This window comes from Engraulis encrasicolus, chromosome 18 (genome assembly GCF_034702125.1).
Source record: "Engraulis encrasicolus isolate BLACKSEA-1 chromosome 18, IST_EnEncr_1.0, whole genome shotgun sequence".
Lineage (NCBI taxonomy): Eukaryota > Metazoa > Chordata > Actinopteri > Clupeiformes > Engraulidae > Engraulis > Engraulis encrasicolus.
This window is the reverse complement of record NC_085874.1, coordinates 32156207-32162664: the sequence shown is the minus strand read 5'-3', so window position 1 is coordinate 32162664 and position 6458 is coordinate 32156207.

The window sequence follows — 6458 nt, the reverse complement described above, 5'->3', positions numbered from 1 at the left end:
GTCGTACTAGGCCGGGCATCTGTCTATCCAATATGACTGCACATTTTGCTTTCCAGTTTCTCTTTGAAACCGCGCGCGATGGCGCGTTTATGTTGACAATCAAAGGTAATATGTCGGACAAACCTGGTGTGATGCAATATGCGTCCACAAACTGTATGTGTGCGCTTCATGTTGTTACTATGTGTCGTCATTGTTTTTGCTGTCATGTAGCGACGTCAGTGGTGTAACACTTCCGATGTCTTTATTGACAGCGCAATTTCAGTTCATGGCGAGCCCCACATCAATTTTTCATGAGCTACATCCATCCTTAGTTTATTGCATTTGTTCACGGAATCGAATGCCAGCTTCTACAGAGGGACCCGAGCTTAAAAGTAGGTCAAACTGGTTTCGTGCATCTACAGGAGGCGCACGGATGGATAGGCTATATGAGCAAATAAGAGCGACGATAATTTAAGGCCATGCATTTCACAATGCATCGCCAGATTCTCCGTTAGACCGCAATACAAAACATTTAACGCCTCAAATACTCCAACGGGACGCAATTATTCCAGGATCGCTGCTCAGCGATCGTCATTCGACCATCAGAGTGCACAGCGTCTGATTTACGCACAGCCTTTATTTGATTCTCTCCGCACGTCGATCACAGCGCCGCCTGCTCGCGCTCAGGTGCTCGGATCCTGAGGGCGCTTGTTGCCCCCGAAGCTGCGCTCTTCAACAGCCCGGATGTAGCACCCAGTCCTCGCATCCACACCGGATTGTAATCGCATAGTGGAGACTGGAAATATGGCGCTGGCAACCACATAACGATACCCCACCACAATAATTGAAGGAGCTTGAGACAAATCACGAACGGGACATGTGAGGAAGTGACCAGAGGAAGCAGGTACGTTCATTTCTTTCTCTGATTAGCGCACAGATGAGCGCTGTTGTGTGAAATGAAGTGTTGCCTTGTGCATCAATTCTCCCCTGCAACAGCGAGATGCTTCACCAGTGGGCTTCACTTGCAGTCATCGGCTGTAACACGTTAAACACACTGTCGCGAAAGGACTAATTGTGCTTCCCAATCAGGTTGTTCGATAGCCTATTAAACTAACATTCTGTGCCGTTTGGGGGCTGCCATCATTGGTATTCGCCGTCTTGCATCGACCGCTGTCCTTGGTGTTGAAGAGGGAGTGCGCATCTCTCGCTGCTCGACAAAACCCATTCTCGGCATGCCTCTTTTTCTGGTGGGCAACATTGAGTTGGGCACTGTATCCATGCAGTACATACAATTGAATTAGCCACTGGGACATGAGAGGTTGTTGTCGCGTTTGGAACGGGACAAATTGGATCATGTCATCTGGTTTGCTGCCACGATGAGGCTGTAGATTGTCTGGTCAGCTTGTCCATAGCTGACAGCGCTACGAGAGAGAGGAAATGGCAAGTTATTAAGTTCAGTGTGCAGGCTATAAGATTAGCATCGTGTGGGGGGCTCACTGAGTAGTAGCATTGCCACACTGACCAATATCCACTGTCTCAAATAGCCTAATGGAGATGATCAACACCATGCCACCACCAACACCATCCTATAGGTATATTCCCGTTGCCTTGTGAATAATAATAATAGGCTAATAATAATAATAATAATAATAATAATAATAATAATAATAATAAATGACACAATGCGTTTTGTGCTCGACTAAACTGAATCAAGGAACTGGTGGGAATCTGCACTGATGTGAAATTGAGGTGGTGGGCTCGGTTGTCAATGTGGCCTGCTAATTTCACAATACCACAGCAATAGGCTAACCTACACTACATGCCTCGCATAACTGCATGATCCCCGGCCTGCCTGCCTGCAGCTATCTGCTCGGTATGTGCTGCCTCGTTCATGCGGATACTATGATCTTCCATTCTGCTAACTGAGGTCATGCGTCCTCCTGGCTGGCGTCGCCAAAAAAAACCTTGATTCAATAACGCCAGCACAGTCGCGCCATTCTCCGTGTTTCAACTTCACAGGGGGAAGTCAAGCTGGCGAGGCAGCAGTGTGTGTGTGAGAGAAGGAGAGGATGAGAGATGTAGGAGGAGGTGGGGAGTGGGGAATAAGGCGAAGGAGCTCAAAAATCGTCAGCCAGCAAGCCAATCTGCTTGTGTTAAGTGTGAGGCATTATGAACTAAAGGCGGAAGCAAGCTTTACATATTGATCAAAGCTTTGAGCGATTTGCAAAGGCCCAGCCATTCATTCAGTCATTCATTCTTCCTGCTGTAGCCTAACATTGAAGCATTAGCCCGCTGTAATATTCGGTGCTGGGAAGCTCAAAGTGTGACTATTTCTGGATACTGGTTATTATTGGAGACTAGGGGGATGGGGCTTGCTGCTGGTAAGACTGGGGCACAGCTGATGGTAAGACTTGTTGATGGGGTGCTCCTCCAAAGAGGGAATTTCACCCACCAGGGCAAGTCAGACTCTCACACACACACACACACACACACACACACACACACACACACACACACACACACACACACACACACATATATATATATTACATATATGTCTACTTTGTAAACTCATCTCTTTCTGAAAGGAATCGACCAATCCCCTCCATCCTCCATGCTTTTAAAAAAATTAAAAGCAACAACAAATTCCAGTATGTATGGTTTCACATTCTTAAATGTCCTGAAGACGTGTGGCTGTATCCAGGGGTGTCATATTGGGGGGTAAAATCACCAGGGCCCCATGGCTATAGGGGGCCCACACTGATTTATTTATACTTTATTTATTACGTAGATATATGGCTGGGGGGTCCATTGGAGATGATTGTACATAGGGCCCACCAATTGCTTTTTTTATTTGGTTGTGTTTGTATTGTATGATAGGGCATGTCATATCTTGACTACCATTGGCCTTCACCCCACTGAATTTAGCTGTCAGTTTTGTTGTGAGTTGCTAGGACACAGTATCATATTTTTGTGTCTTGGAGCAAAACATGTGGACATACTGTCTCATAGTGTGGTCATGCCCTCCGTTAAACCTGTTACTCTGTAGCTGAATTTAGTACTTTGAATTTTGGCTGGAGTGGCCGTGGTCGGAGTGAAGGGTTTTCTGGAGGAGGTTGGTCTGGCTGGCGTTTGGGGATCTCTGGTTGGCAAAGGGTCTCCGGTCGGCGTGGAGGGTCTCTGGTCGGTGTAGTGGGGTCTCTGGTCTCCAGTTGTTGCGAGGTGGGGGCAGGGTGGACTGAGGGTCTCCGGTTTGCTTTACAGTGTGCCCCGCATGGCTCAGCGGAGGGGAGGGAGGAAGGGGGGCTGCCTGGCCGCTTCTATGTTTGTGCTGCGATTAAAATAGCTGGCCGGCATTCGACTCTGAACTGCGCTGGGCTGGGCTGGGCTGAGCTTTACCCCCCCCTCTCACCCCATTCTTTTGCCCCCTGGCAGTCACTACTCACTACTCACTACTGTCTACTGTCCGGTGGGGTTGGGGGGTGGTGGGGGGGGTGGGGGATGGTGGTCAGCCTTGTCTGTCTGACCCGTGGGCAAGCATGACTGCCCTGGTGGTGGAGGGGCTGGTGGAGGGAATGAGGGTGGCAGTATGGGGGATTGTTGTGGAGGGGATAGGGATGGTTTTTGGGGTGGAGGGGATGGCTGTGGTGTAGTGGGGATTGGTTTAGGGTGGAGGGGATGGCAGTGACAGTGGCCTGGCCCTCAGTGATGCGCTGCTCTGCTCGGTTTCTCCTAACAGGAAGCAAAACAACGAAAACGAGACAACATTGTGCGCGTGTGTGCGTGCATGTGTGTGTGTGTGTGTGTGTGCGTGTGTGCGTGCGTGCATGTGTGCGTGTCTGTCTGTCTATTTAGTGTATGTCTGTCTGTCTGTCTACTTGAAATGACAATGCTTGCACCGAAGGATATCACTATGAAAGTACAGTTGTTTAGCCATACTAAAAATAACACCCCTGAAGTTATGCGCTCATCAGCAGGCACGTTACAGTACAGCACTAAGCTTTGGGATGGTAATATTTGGGATGGTAAGATGTTCTGTAAACACCAGAAGTCTGGCCAGAGTCTCAGATAGGGCTGAACAAAAACAATGACGCCTCTTCGGGTGCTGATAAGGCTCGCGTGAGCAACACAATATGCATGTTGGCCGGAATTTCCTATTAAGCCATATGCTATGTAATCGGGGTGTAAATAGTAATTGAAATGTATCGATGCATCGATCCTACGGCTGGCGATTTAATCGAATCGTATCGTGGGGCATTCTTAAGTATCGAAAATAATCGAATCGCTGGCCCCTGTCCAATGTCCTAGCTCCATAACATAATAGAAGTGGAAAAGTAATTGGAAAAAATCGAATCCAATCGTATCGCATGGTGGGGAATTCTTAAGTAATGAAAATAATCGAATCCCTGCTTTAAGTAAACGATACTGTATCCGATACTGTATCGTATCATCATGTAGGCTGTGACTTAGACCCCTACTATGTAACCTGACTTACACCATTTGGCTGCGTTACATGTAAGGGCATTCCGGTTTCCTCACACGACCATTTGAGGTTTGTGAAAGTCAGAATAATTTCTGAATGAATGTGTCAATCACGATCGCCGGCAGCGTTACCAGAGATTCTTTAAGTATATACTCTCTACTCTCTCTGGCGTTACTGCTCTTCTTTCACCTGTTGTTTTCAGCTGCGTCATGGGTCGAATTCAGAGTGAGTGGCTGAAGTGGCACGTCAGTAAAGATGAGGACAGGTTGTTTATCCAATCACATGCAAGGGTTTTGGACAGTGGTGGACAAAAGTAAAAGTAAAAGTAAAAAAAAGAAACACAGTTTCTTTCCAACACAGGTTACTTGAGTAAAAAGTAGACCAATGTACTTGTTTTACGATGAGCTGATTCTGCACAGGTTGGGTTGAGTTTGTGGTGGGTCCTTGTTAGGTTTTTATTGTTTTTCAGTAATAACAAAGTCTATCTCAATAGGTAGGTAAAATGGAGTAAACGGTGTAACAATTATGTAATATCATGTGGTACTGTTGTAATTACAAGACAAAAGTACTATTACTTTTACTTCGTCCACCACTGGTTTTGGATAAGGAGCCTTATTCGAAAAAGTGTTGGTTGTGGGGTACTGTATACCCTGATGGTATAGTAAAGACGAAGGCAAAACGTAGTAGCTAGCGAGAGTCAGGTAATACCGTAGCCCCTTAATGCACGCCGTACCTCATGTGGCATGCTGTAATAGTCATTGAAATTATTACACTACTATGACAGTGCACAGGGCCTATAGAAATGCACTACGACTTGGTCATTGGCATTCTAATTTATAACGCTGTCTTAACGGGCTAAGTTGTGTCTTCTCTACCCTAACCTCTACCATATTCCCTAAAGCCTTGATAATGTATGTGCCCCAGAGCCATAAACATAGGCATAATTCAGCATTGATGACCACTGCAGTGTCAAGTGCATGGTAGGCTTCTGGGGGCCCTGCCGTGGCCTAACAGTAGGGCACTGGGTTATACGCCGGCGACCTGTGTTCGATTCCAAGTCATTTACCGATCTCTCCCCCCATCTCTCTCTCCCACTCGCTTCCTATCACCATCTCCAATTGCCCCCTCCCCGCCCTCAAAGAAAAAAGAAACAGGCTGGTGGGTTTTGAAATTCAAATATGAGGTTCTGCTCTCTGTTTGGCCAAATGTTAATAAGCTGATGGAGCCCACATTCAACTGTTGTAAGTGATACAGAAAATGGTCTCTCACTAGCGCTGTTGAAGTGCCTTTTTGAGTGGCTATTGTGTGAAAACCCCCATACTGGCAAACCCTCATGTTTACCAACCAGACAACCCCCCCTGCCCAGGGCCGGGTCTGGACTCGTCTGGCTGGGCTGAAGAGCCTTTTGGCCAGCCTGGTTGCCTGTGGAGCCACGCGGTCCATGCTGTTAGCAAAGTGCTGCTAGCCGTGCAGTATAGCATGAGCGTGAGTGCTTCGGTAGAGGTTCAAGTAGTCTCGAGTCTCCTCGTCTATAATTAGCCGTCTTTTGTGCACGCGGCGCGGATCAGACCTCCACCACGGTTGTACTCACTGTCACTGTCACGGCCGCCCTCGCCTCCGCCACCGTCGCCGTCGCCACCACCGCCGCTGCTGTGTCTTTTGTCTCTTTGTGGGGTTTTACACACAGACAGAGAGAAGGCCGCAGCCTTCACACATCACATCAGACAAAAAAAAACCCTGCTATCCTTGCACTTCGGTGGCCTCGAACAGATTCTTGTGTGTACTGTAGCCATGTGAACTGATCATGGCTGTGTACAAGTATAGTGGCATGGACTGATACTGGCTGGCTTAGGGGTGTGAACTGATCCTGGCTTGTAAACACAGTGTGCAGAATTATTAGGCAAACAAGTTTTTTGACCATATCATCCATTTTATGCATATTATCCAGGGCTTGACATTAACTTTTGCACCCACCGGCCACTGTGGCTAGTGGTTT